We start from the raw sequence: 26738 nt of genomic DNA on the forward strand, positions 1-26738 counted from the left end.
TGGTTCACTCCCTAAATGGCTGCAATGGCCAGGGCTGGGCTAAGAGCTTCATCTGGGTCTCCCACATGGGTGCAGAGGCCCAAGCAACTGGTCCATCCTCTGTTGCTTTCCCAGGCCACCAGCAGGGAGCTGGATTGGAAGTGGAGCAGCTGGGACACAAACCAGTGCCCATATGGGATGCCGGCGTTGCAGACAGCTGCTTAACCCACTGTGCCACAGACCAAACCTTTCAAGTATGTCTGAAAGTTACTCTTTCAAGTATGTCTGAAAGTTACTCTTTCAAGTATGTCTGAAGGGAACATTTTGTAAGGAACCATTGCTGTAGGGTATTCCTCCATTTTTGTAACTATCTCTATATGCTCTGGTTGATTATGGGGAAAATGACTTTGCAAAGAATAATCCTAGAGAGAAAAAGAGCTCATAGCAGTGGGGCAGCTTGGTTTAATCCACTCTGGATTAACCACTGAATGGGAACTGAAAGACAAACCTGATCTGGCACTTTAGAAAAAGGTTGAGGGCATTTCAATGCCACTGACATTTGGCAGTGAAGTCTGTGCCTCCGCACAGTGGACTCTCAAACGTAACCGGCCATCTCTCCAGGTGCACCTGTAGGTTTATTTATTAAGGTTAGCTTTCTCTCAGCGTGGCTCTCTCCTGACTTCCTTTCCAGATCTCAAGGAGGCTGAATTCAGAGGTCTCGTGACTCTGGAAGCCTTCCTCAGACTTTTGACTGTCTCTCTCTCTCTCTCTCTCTCTCTCTCTCTCTCTCTCTCGTGTTCTTGTTTCTATAGAAGGAGAAAGGGAACAAGCAGTGGAAACACTCGAAGTGGGAGGCACCTCCACCTGGGCCTCTCACTTGCAGGTAGTCTCAATGACTGGTGTAGGCATTAAAGTTGGAGAACTTGGAAGAGGGCTGGGGATTAGAAATCGCCTGTATAATTCTAGGTCTCCAGGGGTTTCATTACCTGGCTTTGATGACGTTGTCTGCTTTGGAGGCTCCCTCCCCTTTCTGTTTAATCTTTAAAATGAAGAGCCTGGACTAGTTAATTCTTGAGTTTGCTTTTAGCTCTGAAATTATGTGGTGGTCTAATCTTTATTTTGTTACCAAATAATGCTTATGAGCCTGGAATCTGAGGTCAGAGTCTGGACCTTGGCCCTGTGACTTAATGGGCGTGTGACTCTGGTTAAGTTATTTACCTGTTATGCCTCAGTTTCCTCATCTGTAAAATGAGGATAATAATAATAGTTATGTCGTGAGTTTGTTGTGAGGCTTTAGCTGGTTAATACTTATGAAAGCCATAGAACATGCCTGGCATACAGTAAATTCTGTGTGTTCATTAGATAAAAGAACTGCTTGCTTTTCCTGTTTTCCTCTTCTTAGATGGTGATTTTCCATCAGTACTGAAGCTCGGTTAAATGTCAGTCACCAAATATCCCTGTCAATTCCAAATATATTATTCCTATCAATGGCTAATAGTGGCCAGTTGAGTGCTTTTTACTTATTTTTTTTAATTGTTAAAGAATTGGAAGAGTCTCAGCTTGATCCTTCCCTGATTCTGCAATAGGGAGTTTGGCTGCTGGTCGGGATTGCTACTTGGCAAAGGTAGTTAGATTGTTAGCATGTTTCTCACAGTCCCACATCTTGGCTAGTCATTACTCGTATCCTTACTTTTTTTTTAATTACGTATTTGGGAGGCAGAAAGAGGTGCTCACAACAGCAAGGGCTGGGCTGGGCTGAAGCTGGGAGCTGGGAGGTAAATCCAGGTAGCACATGTGAGAGCACTTGAATCATCACTGCTGCCTCCCAGGGACTTCACTGGCAGGAACTGGGGATGGGCATTGAATCCAGGTTCTTTGATGTAGGAAGTGGGTATCTTAACCACTAGGCTAACCTACATTTATAAGCTATTTTCAGGTTGGTGCCAATTAATGTGGAAATTAATTTTCAATGTCTTTGGCCAAGGAAAATGTTGAGGCACTTCTGGCAAAAATAATTAGTTTACTTCTGGTTTTGGTGGTGATGACGGGGTTCAACTTATGTACTTAGCTGTCCACATTAGTTTTTTAAAAAAACAATTACCTTGGGGCCAGCTGGTGCTGTGGCACAGTGGGTTAAAGCCCTGGCCTACAGTGCCAGCATCCCATATGGGCGCTGGTTTGTGTTCCAGCTGTACCACTTCCGATCCAGCTCTCTGCTATGACAGTAGAAGATGGCCCAAGTCCTTGGGCCCGGCACCCATGTGGGAAACCCAGAAGAAGCTCCTGAATCCTGGCTTCAGATCAGCTCAGCTCTGGCTGTTGTGGTCATTTGGGGAGTGAACCAGCAGATGGAAGACCTCTCTCTCTCTCTCTGGCACTACCTCTCTCTGTAACTCTGTCTTTCAAATAAATAAAATAAATTTAAAAAAAAATAACAATTACCTTGAAGTAAAATTTCCCTGAGTTATTTCCTTCTGTTTTGAGTTTATCATCATAGATCAGAATAGAGAAACTTCATTTTCATATTTGTGCTTGGACTGATTAATATAGATTTCTCTTTTGGATGAGTAATGTAATTTGCATTAATTCAAGTTGGGAAATGCCCATGAAGAAATTAACTTTTACATAGTTTCCCGCTTGTTGCATAACACATTAACATAGGTGTTTTGGAAGCATCCTACTATGAAAGGTGGATTTAAAAAGTGCGAAGATAAACTACCTTTTCAGAAAAGATGATGTTTGTTTCTTACAGATATTTCAGTAGGAAGTCAGAAGTATGCAGTGTGAATTAGCAAATGATGCCTCATTACAACCGGTCAATTGCCTGACTCTCAGTCTGCTGCTATTTCTCAGTCGTGTTTGCTTTGCAGGCAAAGTTTTCCATCCTCTACTTTTATCCCTGAGAATGTTCTGGAAGCTGGCACTTCTGATTTTCAATACAGGTTTAAATCATGTGCTGTGGAACAGTACACAAGCTTATTCAGAGTTAAAATAACCTTCAAAATAACAGTCAGGTGGAGGATTCTGTATATTCTACAATCTAGAGAGTATGTTTTCTGCATTTCATGTAGCAAATTTTAAGAATGATTTTTGGAGGTTTTAGGATTTACTCTTTAAAGTTAGAAAACTTTTTTGATCATAAACTATAAATGTTTAATTTCTAAAAATAAGTGGTTAAGGAAGTCATTAAAATTCTGTGTTTTTACATGTTTATGAACTTTTTATTTTTAGTCTGAGATAATGAATTTTGGAACATGAATTAATTTTTGTCCAGCTGGATTCTCAGTTCTAGCCTGCCTTGCCTGCCTCTTTCTTTCCTTTCCTTTTCTTTTCTCTTTTCTTTTCTTTTCTTTTCTTTTCTTTTCTCTTTTCTTTTCTTTTCTTTTTCTCTTTCTTTCTTTCTTTCTTTCTTTCTTTCTTTCTTTCTTTCTTTCTTTCTTTCTTTCTTTCTTTCTCTTTCTTTTCTCTCTCTCTCTCTTCCTCTCTTCTCCCTCCCTCCTTTCCTTCCTTCCTTATTCTCCTTTTTTAGATTGATTTATTTATTTGAAAGACAGAGTTAGAGAGAGAGAGAGGTCTTCCATCTGCTGGTTCACACCTAAAATGGCTGCAATGGCCAGTACTGGGCCAGGCCGAATCCAGGACCTAGGAGCTTCACCCAGGTTTCCCACATGGGTGTAGAGCCCAAGTACATGGGCCATCTTCTGCTGCTTTTCCAGGCCATTAGCAGGGAGCTAGATCAGCACCCATTTGGGATGCTCTTTTGCAGGCACACACTGCCCCTTTGTCCTTTCTTTAATGTCTATCTTACCTCGTTGTTCTTCAGAAAGGTTCTGCTCTTTTCTTTTTATTTATTTATTTATTTATTTTTTGACAGATAGAGTTAGACAGTGAGAGAGAGAGAGAGACAGAGAGAAAGGTCTTCATTCTGTTGGTTCACCCCCCAGATGGCCACTATGGTCAGTGCTGCGCTGATCCGAAGCCAGGAGTCAAGCGCTTCCTCCTGGTCTCCCATGGGGTGCAGGGCCCAAGCACTTGGGCCATCCTCCACTGCCTTCCCGGGCCACAGCAGTGAGCTGGACTGGAAGAGGGGCAACCGGGACAGACTCCAGCGCCCCAACCAGGACTAAAACCCGGTGTGCTGGCTCCACAGGTGGAGGATTAGCCAAATGCACTGCGGCGCCAGCCGGTTCTGCTGTTTTCAAATGTGTTTTCCTGGGGGAACTGAATTCAGATTGGGGCCTGAATATCATCCAAGGGAGTATAAGAGGAAGATCACTGAATTTGTGTGAAGGAACTCTCTCCTTTTTAAAAAAAATTGAATTTATTTGATGGGGGGAAGAAAGAAAGAGAATGAAAGAGATAGAAAGCTCCCCTCTACTGGTTTACACCTCGAATGCCCACAACAGCCGGGGTTGGGCCAGACCAAAGCCAGGAGCTGGAACTTAACACAGGTCTCCCATATGGATGGCAGAGACCAGTACTTGAGCTCTCGCCTGCTGTCTCCCAAGGTGGCATTAACAGGAAGCTGGAATCAGGCGCAGAGCTGGACTTGAACCCAGGGATTCCTTTATGGGATGCAGGTGTCCCCAATGGCATCTTAACTGCTGTGCCAAATGCCCATCCTTGTTCTCTTGGTGCCACAGAAATCTTTCCATGTGCTTTTATACACTGAGAAATATACTGTTTTCATAGTTACATTTGGAACGAGGCAAGATTTATGATTTCTGTGAACTTCATCACATGCTGACCTTTTAAATTTTATTGTATAAGCTGGAGGAAGGGGGTTTCAAAGTTTCCTAAAGGATTAATGTCTGGCTATTTGTGTGGATTTTTTTAAAGATTTTATTTGAGAGTTAGAGTTACAGACAGGGTCTTCCATCCACCACCTAACTTCCCAAATGGCCGCAACAACCGAAGCTGGGCCGATCCAAAGCCAGGAGCCAGGATCTTCATATGGTTCTTCCACGTGGGTGCAGGGGCTGAAGTACTTGGGCATCCTCCACTGCTCTCCCAGGCCATTAGCAGGGAGCTGGATCAGAAGTGGAGCAGCCAGGACTGCAACCGGCAGCCATACAGGATGGCAGCACTGCGGGCAGAGATGGAAACTTCTAAGCCACAATGCTGGTCTCGGGTTTCTTTTCTTTTCCTTCCTTTTTTTTTTTTTTTAAGATTGATTTATTTATGGGGCTGGCGCTGTGGCGCAGCAGGTTAATGCCCTGGCCTGAAGCGCCGGCATCCCATATCGGCACTGGTTCGAGACCTGTCTGCTCTACTTTCGATCCAGCTTTCTGCTATGGCCTGGGAAAGCAGCGTAGGATGGCCCAGGTCCTTGGGCCCCTGCGCCCATGCGGCAGACCTGGAAGAAGCTCCTGACTCCTGGCTTAGGATCGGCACAGCTCTGGCCGTTGCGGCCAATTGGGGAGTGAACCATCAGATGGAGGACCTCTCTCTCTCTCTCTCTCTCTCTCTCTCTCTCTCTGTCTCTCCTCTCTCTGTGTAACTCTGACTTTTGAATAAATAAATAAATCTTTAAAATTTTATTTATTTATTTATTCGAAAGTCAGATTTACAGAGAGTCTGGTTTACTCTCCAGATGGCCATCATGGCCAGAGCTGGGCCAGGCTGAAACCAGCAGCCAGGAGCTTCATCCTGGTCTCCCATGTGGGTGGCAGTGGCCCAAGCATCTGGGCCATCTTTCACTGCTTCCCCAGGTGCGGTAGCAGGGAGCTGGATCAAAAGTGGAGCAGCAGGGAGATAAACTGGTGTCCATGTGGGATACCAGTGTCACAGGCAGTGACTTTACTTTGCTATGCCGTGATGCTGGTCCCATCTATTTGTGTCCTGTGCAAAATATTTTGCATGTAAATTCTCTTTTATCAGGAATTTAAGTGTTATTTGTGGTATAAATTTGGTAGTTTATCCTTCAAGTAAAATAAACATTTTTTTGTTTTACTTATGTGACCTGTGTAATTTTGAGTAGGTGGGTTTTTTTGTGCTGACTTGTCAGTTGAAGGTTACTGGTTACCATAAATAATACTTTCATAAGAATTTGCTTTTCCCCCTCAGGGTTGCCATGTAATATTTTGGAAATATTATGTATTCCAGTGCTTTTTAAAACATGGTTAGTATTAAATCCATTTTATAGTAGGGTAGCCTGATCACTAAACATGTGTAAAATGTCCTTCATAAAGCTCTTCAGGTGAGCCATTGACAAGAGAATAGAATCAACACACTTCAGATACTTTTTAAAATATCATTACTGTCAGCAGGGAGACTCTTGTGGGTTATATACAGATGAACTGGAAAGTTTACAAAAGAGAAGACTGGTTGAAGAGGAAAGTTGCAAAGCTGAGTAAGAGGCCCTTCTCTTGCTTGTAATCTTTACCTTTTTATTCCCCTACTTGCTTTGTTTTTCATCTTCTTTCAGGTCAAGAAGTTGTTTAAGTCTCTGTGTGTCCCGTATTTTTTACTTGAACTTGATCAAACAGGTAAGATTCTGTTTATATAAATTACATCTGCTGGCTGTACATTTTATTTAATCTCCACTGTCTGGCTTTTATTTTCCTTTCTTGATATTTTTAGTTAATTCATATTGGCTGATTCCTCTTTGTGACTGTTTAGACAGGGTACTTCCCTGGGACAAATCATTTCTACTTTTAGCCTCTGTTTCTAGCTTTGGTATTATCTGGAGTTTTCTTTTCTTTTTTTTTTTTTATTTTTTTTTATTTTTTTTTTTTATTTTTTTGACAGGCAGAGTGGACAGTGAGAGAGAGAGACAGAGAGAAAGGTCTTCCTTTGCTGTTGGTTCACCCTCCAATGGCCGCCGCGGCCGGCGCGCTGCGGCCGGCGCACCGCGCTGATCCGATGGCAGGAGCCAGGAGTCAGGTGCTTTTCCTGGTCTCCCATGGGGTGCAGGGCCCAAGCACCTGGGCCATCCTCCACTGCACTCCCTGGCCACAGCAGAGGGCTGGCCTGGAAGAGGGGCAACCGGGACAGAATCCGGCGCCCCGACCGGGACTAGAACCCGGTGTGCCGGCGCCGCTAGGCGGAGGATTAGCCTAGTGAGCCGCGGCGCCGGCCTGGAGTTTTCTATGTTGAAATCATTCTTCCTAATAACCTTGAGCCTGGTTACAGGTACAGTACTTGCTGGTTTTATGGTGAATTTATTGCTTTCGCAAATCTGTCCCTTTCACAATAAGTAATTACCAGACTCTGAATTAAATGTAAGTTGAGATATATTCAGAACTGTGACAGTAACACAAAGACAGAAAAGATAAATATCTATGAAAGGAGCCATGGGGAAATATTGCAAGAGTCTAGAAATCTCAGGGAAAGAAAGGTTGGTGGAGTAAAAGGAACACTTAGTCCTTTAAAAAAAAAAAAGATTTATTTTATTTACTTGAAAGACAGAGTTACAGAGAGAGAGAGAGGGAGACACAAAGAGAGAGAGGTCTTCTCTCTGCTGGTTTACTCCTCCGATGGCTGCAATAGCCAGAGCTGGGCCAGGCAGAAGCCAGGAACCAGGGGCTTCTTCCTGGTCTCCCACATGAGTGCAGGGGCCCAAGCACTTGGGCCATCCTCGGCAGCTTTCCCAGATGTATTAGCAGGGAGCTGAATCAGAATCGGAGCAGCCAGGACTCAAACTGGCGCCCGTTCGGGCTGCTGACATCACAGGTGGCAGCTTTACTGGCTTTGCCACAATGCTGGCCCTGGAAAGCTTCTTCCTAGTACCAAAGTGCTCCTGCTCCTTGTTCTTGGGTCAGAACACCCCCAGTGCTCAATAGCAAACATTATTGGGAATCTGATCAGGGGCTGGCACTATGGTGCAGTGGGTTAAGCTGCCACTTGTGTTGTTGGAGTGCTGGTTCAAGTACAAGCACTGGCTGCTTGATTTCCAATCCAGTTTCCTGCAACTGCATCTGGGAAGCCAGCAGGTGATGGATCAAGTAGTTGGGCCACACATGTAGGATACAGGGATGGGATTTCAGGCTCCTGCCATTGCAACCATTTGGAGAATAAACTAGCAGGTGGAAGATCTTTCTGTCTCTCTGTTTCTCTCTCTGTTACCCTGCCTTTCAGATCAATAACTTAAAAAAAAAAAAAAACAAAAAAGAAGAAGAAGAAGAAGTCGTCTGATCAGGTGCCCAGCACCATTGTTTCTAGCTCCTCCAGCTTAGGAAGCAGAAGTAACCTTCATCCTAGTATCTTGGGAAGGCAAAGTCCTGGGTGTTGACAGTTTCTGCACAGTTTCCAAAGGACTAAAAACACCAGAGAAGAGATTCAGCTGGAGAAAGACATATGGTAACTGAGATATAGGAGTCATTGAGATATAAAGTTCATTTCTTGGGTCAGGAAGGAGGTAGTTGTGTGGCGGGAAACTACTACTTGATGCTTCTAAAGAGATTCCTTGGCACAGATTCAGGTAACTGTCACATATTGAGTGCCTACTGTTTTGTAGAGAGCATGCTGGATCTAGTAGATGGTAACTAATTCTCACAAGAACTCTGCAAAGAAGATGTTATCCACTTTTTTTTTTTTTTTTTTTTTTGGACAGGCAAGTCAGACAGTGAGAGAGAGAGACAGAGAGAAAGGTCTTCCTTCCGTTGGTTCACCCCCTAAATGGCCACCAGCCAGCACGCTGTGCCGATCCCAAGCCAGGAGCCAGGTGCTTCCTCCTGGTCTCCCATGCAGGTGCAGGGCCCAAGCACTTGGGCCGTCCTCCACTGCCCTCCCGGGCCACAGCAGAGAGCTGGACTGGAAGAGGAGCAACCAGGACAGAATCCGGCACCCTGACCGGTACTAGAACCCAGAGTGCTGGCGCCGCAGGCAGAGGATTAGCCTAGTGAGCCACGGCACCGGCTGATGTTATCCACTTTTACAGATGAGGAAACTGACTTCCAGAGAAGTCAAATAATATCCCTAAAATCATTTAAGTAGTGGACCCATAATTCAGATATAAATTTGGCCTGTGTCCTTTCCCTCGTATCGTGTTGTCTGTCTTCCCTAGCAGACCCTTTCTAGTCTTCCATTCAGGAAGGTGCTTGTTCCTTAATCCTGCATTGTGTAGGGGGATTCATTAAAATTTTATCTGGATCAGAAAGTAGCATTTTAAAAATGTAAATTTTCTTGGATGACTTAAGTCACTTACGGCTTGGTGTGGATTAGGAAAAAAAAATAGCAAGTAAACTAATTAGACTAACATAAGACAAAGCAAGTGAACGTGCCCTTCAAGGGTGGGAAAAAACAAGGGCGGTAAAAATTGAAGAGGTTGGGCAGGGCAGAGGTACTGGGTGCTGGGGGATGTGAGTTGGAAGGGAAGGAGGTTGACAAGGGTGCCACAGGGCAGGCAGAAGGTCACAAGAGGCAAGTGTCAACTACTTTGGAATTTTACTTTGGGCAACACTAATCAGCGAGGAAGCTCCCCCCTTTCCTGTGGAAGTAACTGTAGATCCCGGCTGGGAACTCCCACGCAGTGCTGCCCAAGAAAAGCTGGCAAGTGTGACCTAGGACAGGTTTGACTAGAGTCACCTTGAAGGCTGGGAGCCTTTAGCTAACAATGGCATCCTCTGTGTCCTCACTTGCTGCTCATCACCCATAAGAAGTTATCTTCCATCTCCTGTTTTCTTCCTGTCTTAGGCAGTTTGCAGGGACATATCAGGATTTTTCGACTAAGGCAACAGTTTTCAAAGTGTGGTCTCTAGAACTCTAGGGATGCCCATGACCTTTTAGGGGTCCTTAAGGTCAAAGCTGTTTGCATAATACTTTATTTACCAGTTTTACTGTTTTGCCATTCCTTTTGATGGCACGTAAGCAATTTTGGATAACACTGTTGATGTTTAGCATGAAGCAAAACTGGGACAGGGGCACCAAACTGTCCTAGTAGACTTTGTGTTCTTCATCACCACACATAGTGAAAGAAGATATCTTGGGGCCAGCGCTGTGGTGTAGCAGGTAAAGTCACCACCTGCAGTGCCAGCATCCAATATGAACGCCAGTTCAAGTCCCAGCTGCTCCATTTTCAGTCCAGCTCTCTGCTATGGCCTGGGAAAGCAGTAGAAGATGGCCTAGGTGCTTGGGCCCCTGCACCCGCAAAGGAGACCCAGAAGAAGCTCCTGGCTCCTGGCTTAGAAACGGCCCAGCTCTGGCCATTGCAGCCATCTGGGGAGTGAACCAGTGGATGGAAGACTTCTTTCTCTCTCTCTGTGTCTGCCTCTCTGTAATTCTGCCTTTCAAATAAATAAATAAATCTTAAAAAAAAGATATCTCCATTTAACTTTATTAAATCTCAACCCTGCATCTTACAACACTGTATGTTAAAGAAAGTGTGCATAGTGTTTTGCCATATGAAGTACTGTAGTTTCTCAAGAAAAGGCCATTGTTAGTTGATAGTTGCAGACTGCACCAGCTGCCTGTTTTTTGGGCGATACCATATATGCTTGGATGCATGACTGACAGTCAAACTATGATTACTCAGGCTTGGGTATGTGGAAGTCATTTCTCCCATAATGAACAAAGTGAGTCTAAGGAAAACAACTGGCAGTATTTGCTGCCAATGATGAAATACAAGCTTTTAGGTGAAAATGAGAATTTTGGAAAATGTGTCTGCCATGTGGGTTCAATAGCTTCACAGTGCTTTTCTCCTTCCTTCCTTCCTTCCTTACTCCCGTCTGTCTGTCCGTCCGTCTATTTATTTGAAAGGCAGAGTTACAGAGATGGAGAAGTCTACCATCTGCTGGTTCGTCCCCAAAATGGCCGCAACAGCAAGAGCTGGGCCAGACTGGAGCCATGAGCTTCTTCCAGGTCTCCCACATGGGTGCAGGAGCCCAGGCACATGGGTCATCTTCCACTGCTTTCCCAGGTGCATTAACAGGGAGCTGGATCAAAAGTGGAGCAGCCGGGACTTGAATCGGCACCCATAAGGGATGCCAACACTGCAGGTGGTGACTTAACCCGCTAGCACTGGCCCCCAAACACTTTCCTGATGAGATAAATAATAATCTATATTAATGTGATTTTTATAGATTGTTTAATGAGATATTTCAGCATTTGGAATATCTGCATAACTTAGTGAACAAATATTTCCCAAGTGGTCAGTGTATGATGTTATAAAGAGCCAAAGAGTGGTTAAAATTGCAAGACAGATCAGTGGATTTTAATGTGACAAAGGATGAAAAGTTCATCCAGGGGTTTCAGATTCCACATTGCAACTAACTTTCTTTCTTTCTTTCTTTCTTTTTTTTTTTTAAGATTTATTTATTTATTTGAGAAGTAGAGTTACAGAGGGTAAGAGGGAGAGACAGAGAGAAAGGTCTTCCATCTGCTGGTTCACTCCCCAAATGGCCACAACAGCCCGAGCTGTGCAGATTGAAGCCAGGAGCCAGGAGCTTTTTCTGGGTCTCCCATGCAGGTGTAGGGGCCCGTACTTAGGCCATCCTCTACTGCTATCCTAGGCCATAGCAGAGAGCTGGATCAGAAGAGGAGCAGCTGGGACTAGAACTGGCGCCCATATAGGATGCTGGTGCCACAGGCTGAGGATTAACCTACTGCACCACAGTGCTGGCTGCGCAACTAACTTTCATTAACTACTGCTTGTTGAGTTTTATGTAGCATCAGAGGTGAATAGCCATGGTTATCTTTGAAATGTGTTCATTGTTCCTCCTTTTCCAACCACTTCTCTGTATGAGACTGGGTTTTCTATTTACTCCTACCGAAACAGCATATATTGAAATAAATAGATTGCAGAATCAGATTTGAGAATCCAGTTGTTCTCTGTTAAGTCAGGCACTAAAAATATCCCAAGAATATATGACAATGCCAGTGTTCTCACCATGCTTATTTTACTTTGGAATTTATTTATTTATTTATTTGACAGAGTTAGACAGTGAGAGAGAGAGACAGAGAGAATGGTCTTCCTTTTCCGTTAGTTCACTCCCCAAAATGACCGCTACGGCCTTCCTCCTGATCTCCCATGCGGGTACAGGGGCCCAAGCACTTGGGCCATCCTCCACTGCACTCCCGGGCCACAGCAGAGAGCTGGACTGGAAGAAGAGCAACCAGGACTAGAACCCGGCACCCATATGGGATGCCGGTGCCACAGGGGGAGGACTAACCTAGTGAGCCATGGTGCCAGCCCCTAGTTATTTGTATTAAAATACATTGACATATAATGGGTTTATTTTAGGTGAATTAATAAATATTTTTAAATATTTTGGTTTTAAGTTCTAACATGGTCAATATTGATAGCTATGACTCACATACATAAATGATGTCTGGAAGCCAGTGTGTTAAAAAATCACAGCACAGCATGTTAAGCTGCTGACTTGTGATGCCAGCATCCCATATGAGTGCCGCTTCAAGTCCTGGCTGTTCTGCTTCTGATCCAGCTCCCAGGTAATGTGCCTGGGAAGGCACTGGAGGGCACTTGGCACTGGCTTAAGTACTTGTGCCCCTTCTACCATGTGAGAGATCCAGGATGGAGTTCCAGGCTCCTGGCTTCAGCCTGACCCATCCTGGCCATTTTAGCCATTTGGGGAATAAACTGGTAGATGAAAGATTGATCTCTCTCTGTCTCTGTCTCTCTCTTTTTCTTCCTCCCTCTCTCTAACTCTGCCTTTCAAATAAAAATAAAATAAAATAAATCTTTTTAAAGAAACTTTGTGGTCCTCAATAATTATTAAAGAGTGTGAAGGGGTATTGAGGGCACAGGTGTTTGGTATGGTGATTAAGATGCCACTTGGCACACTCATATCAGAGTGCCTGGTTCAAGTCCCATCTCTACTTCCTATTCCAGCTTCCTGTTAGCACACACCCTGAGAGCCAGTAGGTGATAACTCAAGTAGCTGTATTCCTGCCGCATGGCATGGAAGAGTTGGATTGAGTTTTGATCCCCTGGCTTCGACCTGGCCCATCCCTGCTGTTGCAGGCATTTAGGGAGTGAACCAGTGGAAGGGAGCTCACTTGCACCCTCTCTCTCTCTTTTGCAAACAAATACATAAATATTTTTTAAAAAAGGATATTGAGATCAAAAGTTTGACATCCTTTGTGAGTAGAAAACGTATTAATCTGTGAATTTTTGATCCTGTGAGTTTTACTTGTCCCCAGAATTGGAGGAACACTCTCCAACGTGTGCCGTGAGCCCTCACCACACAGGGATTTATGATCTGGTCCTTGTCTTCAAGGAGCTTATAATTATGGAGCTGGAGTAGCTGGTGTAGTCTCTTAAGGACTGGTTTCATGAGTAAACACCTCCTTTATCTGTTTCTGCCTGGCCCCAGAAGAACCCTCCTTTGGCATGATCTTCACACCAGTCCTGGGTACCTAATCTTCCTGGTCCTAGATCATGGTGGATATTTAAGACAAGAGCTTTATATAGAATCGAGTAGGTACATTTATTCATTCCGCATATTTCTTGCATGCCTTCTGTGGGCTAGACTCTGTTCTAAGCACTGGAAATGAGAAGAGTACTAGGCAGGTGTACTTTCTGCTCTAATGGAATTACACTTGCTTGTTTGTTTTCCAGGAGTTTTCCTTTGCCTTCCTTTAGAGTGAGGGCCTGTGGCAGTCAATGCAGTGTGCTGCCTACCTTCCCACTGAGTTCCTGTCATTTCTCAAACAAAATGTTTAAAGGGAAGCTGTACTGCCAGGGAACCTCCTTCACCACCTTGACATTTCTTCTTCATTCCTTTGGGCCATATTTTGGACAAGTCTATGTCATTGCAGGCTATTTTTGAGAGCAACTATCAAGGTCAACCCAGGTCTACTGAGATCGGTATTGGAGCACCTGGAGGGCATAGTGTTAGCAGCGATGTGTGAGCAGTAGAAATAGTTGTAAATGCTCTCCTGCCCATGCCAGAGACTTACGTATGCTATCCTGTTTATCTTCAGAATACCATCAGTGAGGTTGGTGATATCATCTTCATATCACGAGGAAATGAGATGTGGGAAGTTGTCAGTATACTTGGTGTCTGGTGGCTGGCTGCCTGGTGAACCCATTGGTAATTCCTGATCGCTGATCATGATTCATCCCACTCATCTCATGTATGATGTTCATGGCATTGTTACCATGATAGGTGTTCCTGGTTGTGATGGTGGCTGTCGCAACTGGAAGTTGTGCAACCTATGACCATGCCAGCTACCTCTCAGCCATCCCTGTGGATGAGCCGCCACACACAGCGTTTGCTGATGTAGGAAGGCTTGGGTATCTTTGCAGTGACTTTGAGCTGAGAACAGATGACATCATCAAGGTGATCATCTTAATTCAGTCTTCCAGCTCCTGATGTTTTCTAGCGATTGATGTGGGAAACAGATCCAAGTTTTAGGAGGACTTATGAGATGGTTTGTAGAAGTATGCATGGATGCCACATGTCACCAGCTTGGGGCTTCTGATGTGTATCATCTTTGTCCTCTGCCTTTTTACAGAGTGTGGCTTTACTGCCCTTATCACAGGGAAAAGAGAACTAAAATCTCAGCTCCTTTCTTATGTCGGGGTCTTGCATCTCTCTCACTTAATCCTTACAACAGCTTTGCGTGGTTGTGTGGTTCAGTTCTGCTTTACAAGGGAGGAAGCCAGTGCTCAGCCTATCTTGCTCATGCTCAGGCCTGTCTGCTTTCCCAGGTGCCTCTTCAGAAATTGTTTTCCTTACACAGACTACAAAACCCTCACTAGCAGCAGCTCTTGGGCCGGCTCAGATCTCTCCTCGTTGGTACTGATGTACATTCATCCAGTAGATGTGCTTTGGGCATTTGTTTATCTACCAAGCACTGGCAGGGGAGGAAAGAGGAATAAAGCACAACCTATTCTGTAAGATGGCTCAACTGCTTGCTTCTGCCTCCTTTCTAATTTCAGTGTGATCTGATCAAGGCTGTAGGATCACAGAGCTGCTGTGTTAGGATGTCGGTGTTTCCCAGGTGGACAGAGGTAGTGGGTAAGGAATTCATGGCTGTAAGTAGAAACAATCCGAGAGCATCCTGGCTGTTTGTTTAGAGTGAATGTAGTCAGGACCACCTGGCAGAACGAGATGAGAGAACAGAGTAAGAAGGGAAAGAGGCTTCACCCTACAGGAAGTGAGGATCCATTGGAGGCTCTGTTTATTTACCAGTGACACTTAGACTTTTAGTGTTTGATTTTATCTGTAACAATATTAGTTTTTTTTAAAGATTTGGAAACACTATATAATAAATATAAAAATTACATATACTCACATCTAGAGATGATTGCTGTTAATATCTTTTTTTTTTTTTTTTTACTTTGGGGTGGCTTTATTTTGCATTTCTTTTTTTTTTAACTAAAATTTAATGAATATAAATTTCCAAAGTACAGAATATTGATTACTGCTGTTAATATCTTTGTGTATCTTTTATGTATCCTGTGTTCTGTTTTGTTTAATAAATATTTTACTTATTATTATTTGTATTTATCTGTATTTATTATTGTATTATTTGTATTTATTTGGCCATTCTACAACAGTTGGACAAATAATCAACAAGTAGTTTCTGATTTGGGGCTATTATAAATGGACTGCTATGAACCGGCGCCGTGGCTCACTAGGCTAATCCTCCGCCTTGCGGTGCCGGCATAGTGGGTTCTAGTCCTGGTCGGGGCGCCGGATTCTGTCCCGGTTGCCCCTCTTCCAGGCCAGCTCTCTGCTGTGGCCCGGGAGTGCAGTGGAGGATGGTCCAAGTGCTTGGGCCCTGCACCCCATGGGAGACCAGGAGAAGCACCTGGCTCCTGGCTCCTGCCACCGGATCAGCACGGTGCGCCGGCTGCGGCGGCCATTGGAGGGTGAACCAACGGCAAAGGAAGACCTCTCTCTCTCTGTCTCTCTCTCTCACTGTCCACTCTGCCTGTCAAATAAATAAGTAAATAAATCTTTAAAAATAAATAAATAAATGGACTGCTATGAAGTCTGCTGTCAATTTGTTATGGAAAAAAACAGATTAGAAATTCTTTTTGCACCTAATTTTCTTCTGTCTTTAGATTTATTTCCATAGGATAAATTACTGGAATATATTTCTGGGTCAGAGTATGAACTTTTTTTCTGGGATTGAAGACCTTTTTAAATGATGTACATTGATTGATACAGATTCAGTGAGTTACCTGTACTTGAGTAGTAAGAAATAATAACAGATTTTTAAAAAGTATTATTTGTGGGTTGGGCATTATGGTGCAGTGGGTTAAGTTGCCCTTTAGAATGCCATATTTGAGTGCCTATTCAAGTCCTACCTCCACTGCTGTTCCAGCTTCCTGCTAATTTGCTCCTTGGGGGTACTTGGTCCCTTCCACCTGTGTGGGAAACCCTGATGGAATTCTTGGCTCCTGGCTTCAACCTGGCCCTGCCTCTTTCGTTTTGGGCATTTGGGGAGTGAACCAGCAGATTAGATAGTTCTCTCTGTTGTCTGCCTTTCAAATAAATAAAAATAAATAAAACAAAAAGACAGTTTGCCAATTTTAGAGGTAAAAATTTTAACTTATTTATTTGATTAATAATGAGATGCAACTCTTTAAATATATGTTGTATTACACTATCTGAATTGTACTTCATACATTATATTTCATTGTTCAAAATGTCTGTTCATATTCCTCAGGGAGTAATAGGAGAAATTTTTTTCTTTTTTATAGATTTACTTATTTGAAACACAGAGTGCAGAGAGAGAGGGAGAGACGGGGGGGGGGGAGGGAGAGGGAGAGGGAGAGGGAGAGATAGAGAGGTATCTTCCATCATTGATTCATTCTCCAAACAGCCACAATGAATCGGTCTGGGCTGAATCAGGAGCCTAGAACTCCATTTGACTGTCCTTTATGGGTCCTGGGGCCCAAGCATTCAGGCCATCCTCTGCTGCCTTCCCAGGCGCATTAGTAAGAAGCCAGATAGGAAGCAGAGCAGCCGGGACTCAAACCCGTGCTCATATGAGATACTGGAGTTGCAGGTGGTGGCTTAACTTGCTGCGCCACAATGCAGACCCCCAACAAAATTCTTACATAATTATTTCTACGAGCCACTGCTCTAAGCACTTTAAGCATTAACTGATTTAATAATATAATTCTCTAAGATGGACAGTATTGTTATCTCCATTTTACAGATGAGGAAATTAAGGTACAAAGAGGTTAGAGGTTAGATAACTTGCTCAGTGTTGCACAACCAGTAAGTGACAGCCAGAATTTGAAACTAGACTGGGATCTTCATCAAAGTTGAACTGTTCTGATCTAATCTGTCCTGGTTGATCATGATGGTCCCCACTGACTCCTGCACACACACACACACACACACACACGCCTGCAAATAGTTCTATTCATAGAAATAACTGCCGCAGTGCTTGGGCCCCTAGTGAGTGTTCTCTTACATAAATTGAAGCAAGAGTGGTGATTATAAGAATCTGTACCTTTGTGCCTCTAGACAAGTCAATTTCTTTTTGGAATAAATACAAGGAGGTAGAGAAACACATACATTTTATAGGAGGATTTATCTTAAATCAGAAGTAGAAAATACATTTTTGTATTATGCAGACTTAAGTTAAAATCCATGCCAGGTGGGGATAGCGTTACCCTTCTGGTTGAGTTATTAGACATACTGCTTAACTAATGCCTCCTTCCCGATGTATTTAGATGTGAGGAGATAGATTTAGATTAAGCTTTTTTTTTTTTTTTTTTTTTTTGGACAGGCAGAGTGGACAGTGAGAGAGAGAGAGAAAAGTCTTCCTTTTCTGTTGGTTCACCCCCCAGTGGCCGCTGCAGCCAGCGTGCTGCAGCCGGCGTCTGCAGCCAGCGCACCGCGCCGATCCAAAGCCAGGAGCCAGGTGCTTCTCCTGGTCTCCCATGCAGGTGCAGGGCCCAAGCACTTGGGCCATCCTCCACTGCACTCCCGGGCCACAGCAGAGAGCTAGACTGGAAGAGGAGCAGCTGGGTCAGAATCCAGCGCCCTGACCGGGATTAGAACCCGGTGTGCCAGCGCCGCAGGCAGAGGACTAGCCTATTGAGCCTCGGCACCGGCCTAGATTAAGCTTTTTGTAAAACAAATCCTTTAAATTGACAGATGTACATTCTAGTTCATTTTTTAAAAGAGTTTATTTATTTATTTGAGAGGTAGAATTACAGACAGAAAGAGGTAGGATAGAGAGAAAAGTCTTCCATCTACTGGTTCACTCCCCAAATGGCCGCAATGGCTGGAGCTGGGCTGATCTGAAGCCAGGAGCCAGGAGCTTCTTCCAGGTTTCCCATGTGGGTGCAGGGGCCCAAGCACAATGGACCATCTTCTGTTGCTTTCACAGGCCATAGCAGAGAGCTGGATCAGAAGCCAACAAATGTTGAGGTCCTGCTTTTTCTTTTTAAAAATATTTTATTTATTTATTTAAGAGGTAGAGTTACAGAAGAGGGAGAGACAGAGAGAAAGGTCTTCCATCGGCTGGCTCACTCCCCAGATGGCTGCAATGGCCAGAGCTGGGTCAATTCGAAGCTAGGAGCCAGGAGCTTCTTCTAGGTTTCCCACGTGGGTGCAGGGGCCCAAGCACTTGGGCCATCATTTACCGCTTTCTCAGGCCATAGCAGAGAGCTGGATAGGAAGTAGAGCAGCTGGACCAAAAATTGGCGCCCAGATGGGATGCCTGCGCTGCAGGTGGAGGCTTGGCCCACTGCCAATGTCCTGATTTTATACATAGTGACATGAATCCTGCCTTCTGTGAGCTCATGATCTGCTGTGGGGCGTTAGTTGCAGTCATCACAAGCAGAGCTCTTGCTCCTCTGAGTGTTTTGTCCTCCTGTGTCTCCAATGTGGGACCTAAGGAGGATGAATGTAAACTGCCTCGCGGAGCACCTGACAGAGTCAGTGCTCGGTAATAGCTGCTTACTCACATAATATTATGCAGCCACTTTGATGCATGGAGAGTTTTACTAGCGTGGGAAAATTTCCTATGTTATCATGTTAATGAGAAAAAATAGTTTAAAATGGTTTTTGTAAAACAATAACATCTTGTTTTTAAAAGCATAGGAAAAGTACTGGAAAGAAATACATAAAATACTAATAATCACTCCCATATTTGTGCATCTGTCTTGCCAGTGTGATAGGCATTGAGGAAATAGGTAGATAGGGTCATGGTTCCTCCTTAAGGATAAGTTTGAACACAGGAGACAGTCATCCTGCAGCATGGGATGAAGGGGAGGAGGAAGTCAGGGGCTGCTCAGATTGCTATAATGAAGGAAGGCGGCGTGGTTCTATCATTCTTTGCAAGAGGAGACAAGATTTAGACAAGGGAAGGTCATGAATTCGGTGTTAGCATGTTTGCTTAGGTTTGAATTTGTGGTTTGACATGAGTTTGGTTTGGCATGTTGTTCAAGGTAAGTATGTAGGCCTGTGGGTATATGGGTGTGGATGGACTGGAGACACAGATTTGGGAGAGGTTACTCTCTAGGTGAGGTGTGAGGCTGAGGGAATGAACAGGAGCATGCTGGGAAAGTCTGCAGAGCGAGTAAGAACCTTAGCTTCATTGTGTCCGGATGGTAAGATTCTGCAAGACTCATTTTCTTCCTTTGTTTTATTTTTATATTCCCTTCATGTAAATGTGTTTCCTGTAATGTAATTGTTTTAGTTAGGATTAGTTGGCCACATGTAACAGTAAATCCAAAATAATAAAGGCTTAAATTAGATATAAATGCATTTCTCCTGCCTAACAGAGGTCTAGGTGCAGAAAGCCTGTCCAGGGCTTAGGTGATTTTTGCACAGTGTTTGAATGTTCATTGCTTCTGTTCTTGTGCTCCAGAGTCTTCAGCATTTATCTCCCATGTTATGTTCTTTTTTATTTTTAAAGAATTATTTTATTTATTTGAAAGACAGAGTTACAGAGAGAGGCAGAGCAAGAGAGAGAGAAGTCTTCCATTTCGTTGGTTCACTCCCAAATGACCACAACGGCCAGAGCTGAGCCCATCCGAAGCCAGGAGCGAGGAGCCTCCTCCAGGCCTCCCATATGAGTGCAGGGGCCCAAGGACCTGGGCCATCTTCCACTGCTTTCCCAGGCCACAGCAGAGAGTTGGATGGGAAGAAGAGTAGCTGGGACTTGAACTGACGCCCATATGGGATGGCGGCGCTGCAGGAAGGGCTTTAACCCACTGTGCCACAGCTCCGGCCCCCCATGTTATGTTCTAAGATGTGTTCCCAAACTCTAACTGTCAGTTGGAAGAAGGCTTGAAGGAAGGCATGTCCTTTATAGTGAAGAACATTTTCTGGAAGTTGCATGTGACAGTTTGCTTATATCCTATTGACAGGAGGAGGGTATTTTCAAAGGTTCATGGAAGAATAGTTAGAAATAAGAATTTATTCTGGTGCAAACATTTTTTCATAATATGTAAAATGTACATTATGATAAACTATGCATGGATTTAAAATTTTTTGCACCAAAATAAACTCAGACTTTTAATTCCATTTTTCCATGACCTTTTTGAAGTGCCCTTGCATATGCTGAAAACAGACCAGGAAAAGAAATATTTTTTAAAAGATTTATTTATTTACTTGAAATTCAAAGTTACAGAGAAGGAGAGACAGAGAGACAGATCTTCCATCTGTTGGTTTACTCTACAGATGGCCACAATGGCCAGGGCTGTCCCAGGCCAAAACCAGGATTCAGAAGCTTCATCTGGGTCTCCCACATAGGTGGTAGGAACCCAAACACTTGGGCCATCCTCTACTACATTTCCCAGGCCATTATTAGGGAGCTGGATTGAAAGTGGAGCAGCTGAGCCATGAACCAGCACCCATATGGTGCTGGTGTTACAGGTGTCTAGTAGCTATACCTGTTATACCAGAAAATCAGTTTTGAAAAGAAATATTTTTTTTTGACAGGCAGAGTGGACAGTGAGAGAGAGAGAGACAGAGAGAAAGGTCTTCCTTTACCATTGGTTCACCCTTCAATGGCCGCTATGGCTGGTGCGCCGGCGCTGATCCGAAGCCAGGAGCCAGGTGCTTCTCCTGGTCTCCCATGGGGTGCAGGGCCCAAGCACTTGGGCCATCCTCCACTGCCCTCCCTGGCCACAGCAGAGAGCTGGCCTGGAAGAGGGGCAACCGGGACAAGAATCCAGCACCCTGACCGGGACTAGAACCCGGTGTGCCGGCGCCACAGGCGGAGGATTAGCCTCTTTATTTGGAGAAGTAATATACCCAGGAGTCCATTTAGTGATGCTAGTAGCATCTCAGTTTTACCTGTGGAGCAGTTGAAATTGGTTCATCTGAAGGGGTTAGTACAATATTTTTCTCATAAACCACATGGTTGTCTCCTATTTAAATTGTAAGTAAAGGGGCCAGCATTGTGATGTAATGGGTTATGGCACTACCTGCAATGCTAGCATCCCTTATGGGGGTCATTTCCAGTTGTGGCTACACCATTTCTGATCCAGCTCTCTGCTAATGTTCCTGGGAAAGCAGCAGATGTCCCAAGTCCTTGGGCCCCTGCACCCCACATGGGAGACCCAGATGAAGCTCCTGGCTCCTGGCTTCAGTCTGACCCAGCCCTGGCCATTGCAGCCATTTGGGGCATGAACCAGCATATGGAAGATCAATTCTCTCTCTCTCTCTCTTCCCTCCCTCCCTCCCTCTCTCCCTCTCTCTTTTTCTGTAACTCTGCCTTTCAAATAAATAAAATATTTTTTAAAAATCAGAAGTATAGGGGGCCAGCGCCGTGGCTCACTTGGTTAATCCTCCACCTGCAGCGCCAACATCCCATATGGGCACTGGGTTCTAGTCCCTGTTGCTCCTCTTCCAGTCCAGCTCTCTGCTATGGCCCGGGAGTACAGTGGAAGATGGCCTAAGTGTTTGGGCCCCTGTGCCCGCATGGGAGACCAGGAGAAGCACCTGGCTCCTGGCTTCAGATCGGCGTAGCTCTGGCTGTAGCGGCCATTTTGGGGGGTGAACCAATGGCAAAGGAAGACCTTTCTCTCTGTCTCTCTCTCACTGTTTAACTCTATCTGTCAAATAAAAAAATAAATAAAATCATAAGTATAGAGGTACCAAAATATGATCATTATACAATGGTAGCAAGATGGAAAGCACTTTTATTTTCATGGAAGGGCTGATGACTGAGCCTTGAACTAGAGGCTTAGTGTGTGTTTTTCCTCCCATAAGGAGGACACCACCTAATGAGTAAAATTAACCCCTGTCAAGGAGAGTAGGAAGTAGTTTAGCCTCCTTCATTGCCCACAGCTCAGAGAGTTCTTGAGAGATATATTGAAAGATTAGACACTTTATTTTTTAAATTTATTTATTTCTCATTTTAAAATCAGAGTAGAGAGATCTTCCATCCACTGGTTTACTCCTCCAATGTCACAACAGGCAATGCTCACAACAAGCTTCCAACTACTTGAGCCATTATCTGGTGCCTCCCAGGGTGGGCATCAGCAGGACGCAGAGCTAGGACTCAAACCCGGGCACTCCAGTATGGGATGTGGGCAAAATAAACATTTTAAATATAAAATAAAAAAGGAATTCAGAAATATTTTGGTGGAGAGCTTTGAGGTTTTCATTTGCCTTTAGAGTGGAAAAAATCATGTAACCATCTAAGTGAGGAGTGCATCACTCTCAGTTCAAACCAGGCTTCCAGGATTAGCTCCTAACCAAGAAGATGCAAGGCTACTGAAGGTTTAGCTTCAGGAAGTGACCATAGCCCCCGACAATGCCTTGTAGTCATTAATGTCTTTGGATGCTGAAATTTTGGCTCTTAGAAAAATTAGAGAGGGGCATTTCTCTTAATATCAACTTCCCGATAGTGTTTAGGAATGTAGAGCACGGCCAGCGCCGCGGCTCACTAGGCTAATCCTCCGCCTGCAGTGCCGGCACCCTGGGTTCTAGTCCCGGTCGGGGTGCCAGATTCTGTCCCCGTTGCCCCTCTTCCAGGCCAGCTCTCTGCTGTGGCCCGGGATCCTGCACCCCATGGGAGACCAGGAGAAGCACCTGGCTCCTGCCATCGGATCAGCGCGGTGCGCCGGCCGCAGCGCTCCAGCCGCAGCGGCCATTGGAGGGTGAACCAACGGCAAAGGAAGACCTTTTTCTCTGTCTCTCTCTCTCACTGTCCACTCTGCCTGTCAAAAAAAAAAAAAAAAAAAAAAAAAAAAAGGAATGTAGAGCTTAATAACAATCATGATAATATGCTGTATGGCACTTCTTTCATCTGTAGGATCTAAAAGGCATTTTCCCACTATGAATTAATACTCGCCCAGCCCCTTGGCGGGTGGGGAGGGTGGCTGTTCTCCATTTTGTGAGATGAGACATCTGAGAGTTGATGGGCGTCTGCACTTCCTGGGGCCTCCGAGCCGGTGGTTTTCTGTACTAAAAACTCTCTTTTCCCTCTGGAATTAACTGTGGCACTGAGAGACCTGAAACACATGGAGTGCAAAAGGGCAGTATTTCTTCATGTACTGCGTATGTATGTGTGTTACATATATGTATGAACATGTAATGTAAAATGTGCCATTTAAAAATTATTTAGTCATTTTGTTTATTTGAAAGGCAGAGAGAGAGAGAGAGAGAGAGTGATTGAGAGATACCTTCTACTGGTTCACTCTCCAAATGCCAGCCCCCAGCAGCCCTTGCTAAAGCCAGAGGCCAGGATTTCCATTTGGGTCTCCCGTGTTGGGTGCAGGGACTCACTGTATGTGCCATCATCTGTTGCCTCCCAAGTACATTATCAGGAAGCTGAATCAAAAGCAGAAGCAAAGGCGGGACCTGACCCCGGGCAATCTGATAGGAGACATGGGAGTTCCAAGCAACAGCTTAACCCGCTGTGCCACAGTGCCCACCTCTTGTGTAATTTTTAAACAAGTTCTTTATATTCCTTCTACTCTTTTTAGTAATTATTTAAAAAAATGTTTTTCTTTTTCCACAGAAAGACAAATTCTTAGTAATGAGAATATGTACACTGTGGTGCTTATGTGATGTGCTTAGCCAGAGACTGCTAATTAAAAGAAAGATGAATGAACTATCCCTTGAATTAGGTTTGTTTTTTTTTTTAAAGATTTATTTGAAAGTCAGAGTTACACGGAGAGAAGAGAGGCTAAAAATGAAGATAAGCCCACCACAACTATCTCATCCCAAAAAGGAAGGAGGTATTAACTGCCCCATAGGCCTGAGGCTCAGGGCGTTAACCCACTGTGCCCCAGCCCCAGCCCCAGAATTTATTTATTTAAGAGAGAAAGAGGGGCCGATGCCGCGGCTCACTAGGCTAATCCTCCACCTTGCGGCGCCGGCACACCGGGTTCTAGCCCCAGTCGGGGCGCCGGATTCTGTCCCGGTTGCCCCTCTTCCAGACCAGCTCTCTGCTGTGGCCAGGGAGTGCAGTGGAGGATGGCCCAAGTACTTGGGCCCTGCACCCCACGGGAGACCAGGATAAGTACCTGGCTCCTGCCATCGGATCAGCGCGGTGCGCCGGTTGCAGTGCGCCGGCTGAGGCAGCCATTGGAGGGTGAACCAACGGCAAAGGAAGACCTTTCTCTCTGTCTCTCTCTCTCACTGTCCACTCTGCCTGTCGAAAAAAAAAAAAAAAAAAAAAAAAAGAGGACAGACACTAGCTCTTCCATGCTCTGGTTGACTACCCTAAACACCTGCAATGGCTTGGCCCAGGGCCAGCTGAAACTGGGAGCCAGGAACTCATTGTAGGTCTCCCATGTGGATGGCAGACACTTGACTACTTGAGCCATTGTCTGTTGCCTCCCGGGGTGTACAATAGCAGGACACTGGAACTGAGGCTAGAACTCACACACTCTGATGTGGGGTGTGGGCTTCCCAATAAACCAAAATCTTGTCCATGGGCCTGGCGGTAGGGCACAGCAAGTTACATTGCCGTCTGCAGCACCAGCATCCCATATGGGCACCTGTTTGCTGCTCCGCTTTCCGATCCAGCTCCCTGCCAATGTGCCTGGGAAAGCAGCAGAGGATTGTAAAAGTGCCTTTGCTACCCACGTAGGAGACCCAGAAGAAGCTCCAGGCTTCTGGCTTCAGCCTGGCCCAGCCTCGGCTGTTGTGGCCATTTGGGGAGTGAACCAGTGGATGGAAGACCTCTCTCCTCTCTCTCTATCTCCCTGTCTCACTGTAACTCTTTCAAGTACATAAAATTTAACAACAGCAACAAATGAATTAGGTTTTAAACAGTGTCTAGTGCAATGTACTGATTTTGTTTTTATTATTATTTATTTGAAAAGCAGAGTTATGGTGGCAGGGGTGGTGGTGGTGGTGGTGGAAGAGGAAGAGGAGGAGTAGGAAAAGGAGGAGGAGGAGGAGGAGGAGAGAGAGAGAGAGAGAGAGATCTCTTCCATCTGCTGGTTCATTCCCCAAATGGCCACAGAAGTTGGGAATGTGCCTTGCCAAAGCCAGGAGTCTGTCTGGAGCTTCCTCTGGGTCTCCCATGTGGGTGCAGGGGCCTAAACACTTGGGCATCTTCCCCTGCTTTTCCCATACTGCTTGTCACTAGAAAGCTAGATGAGGCTGCGGCATTAGCTCCCAGATTTACGGAAGAGCACACTTGGGCACATCTGAAGCTGGAATGACTCAAATGATCCTGGTTACAAGGTCGGGAGAGGACCCCTATCCTCTGTGGGTTCCCCCTATGGAATTGGAATCGGCTGTGGGACTCTGGGAAGGGTGAACTTTAGCCGAGGCAGGACAGTTTTTACCTGTCTTCTGAGGTTGCGGTGGAGTCTGAAGTCTGGAGAGCTGCTGGGAAGAGGAGACACAGAAGGGAAGTTTGCTTGTAGCTGATGGCCTTGAGCTGTGGGGCTGTGTACTGTGGGCGGCCCCTACCAACATAAGAGAGTCATTGTTAACCACGCAGTAATTTTGCAGATGGTTAGGAGCTTGAAATTAGCCCAGGTTGGGAGTCATTATATCCCGGAAATTGGCAAACACCACTGCTACAAATCAAGGCTGCCTCTACTACTCAGTACAGTTTTACCGGAACGTCTTAGACACTCTCCTCTTCTCCACTTCACTAGCGTTCAAAGCCTTCCCAGACAGCAGTTAGGCTCAACCCCGCAATGAGTGCCTACTGTGGTGAAGGCACTGTGCCAGGTCCCAGGAGACAAAGGTGAGCCCGTCAAGTAACACTGTGACAGACAGGGAAGAGCGTGCAGCAGTGAGTCCTGGACTAGCTGTGAGACCTCGGTCAGGACTTAACCTTGGGTTACCCGTCTATAAATTGAGATAATAGTACGTATCCCCAAGCGTTCCTGAGCTAATTACTGAGAACATGTAACGCTCCTGGCACAGAGGTGCTCAGTAAGTGATAGTTCTAAGTGGCCACGATGTAAACAGAAGGCTTTAATGTAGCTTGATGTAAGAAATAAAGGCGTGACTAGTTGTAGATCAGGAAATCTCCGCAGAGGTCTCAGTCCCCCAGGCAGGATCTCAGTTTTCCGGGTAGATGATTCACAGTGAGGCCTTCTCTGGTCCTTGTCAGAAAGTTACTGCGTTTTTTAGTCCCTACAGCATGTTTTTACCTCTTTATAGCCTGTACCTCCCTATACATGATTAATTTTAAGACAAACCTGGATTTGGAGATAGCACATTGAGAATGAAATTCAAAGCCCTGATGATGACCTTTGGGAGCTGACCCCTGGCTACTCCTCTGACCTGGGTAGCTTCCACTTTCTTCCTGGCTCACTGGGCTGCACACATTGGGTCCCTTGCAGGTCCTCTGGTAGTTCAAGCAGGCCCTCAGCTGAGGGCTGTGCTGCCTCCTGTTTCCTCTGTTTAGACATAGTTTCCCCCAGATTTTCTCATGCTTTGCTCTCATTT

At 45.1% G+C, this 26738-nt stretch overlaps 1 protein-coding gene across 1 annotated transcript in view; it reads left to right on the plus strand.

The window, feature by feature from the left end:
• Positions 1–26738, plus strand: part of TXNRD1 (thioredoxin reductase 1) — a 130238-nt gene that overhangs the window by 35047 nt on the left and 68453 nt on the right. The window contains 1 exon segment of the mRNA NM_001256962.3: positions 6407–6467. The gene's annotated coding sequence lies outside the window, so the exon portion shown is untranslated.

This window comes from Oryctolagus cuniculus, chromosome 11 (genome assembly GCF_051225735.1).
Source record: "Oryctolagus cuniculus isolate XC-2025 breed Fujian yellow rabbit chromosome 11, ASM5122573v1, whole genome shotgun sequence".
Classification (NCBI taxonomy): domain Eukaryota; kingdom Metazoa; phylum Chordata; class Mammalia; order Lagomorpha; family Leporidae; genus Oryctolagus; species Oryctolagus cuniculus.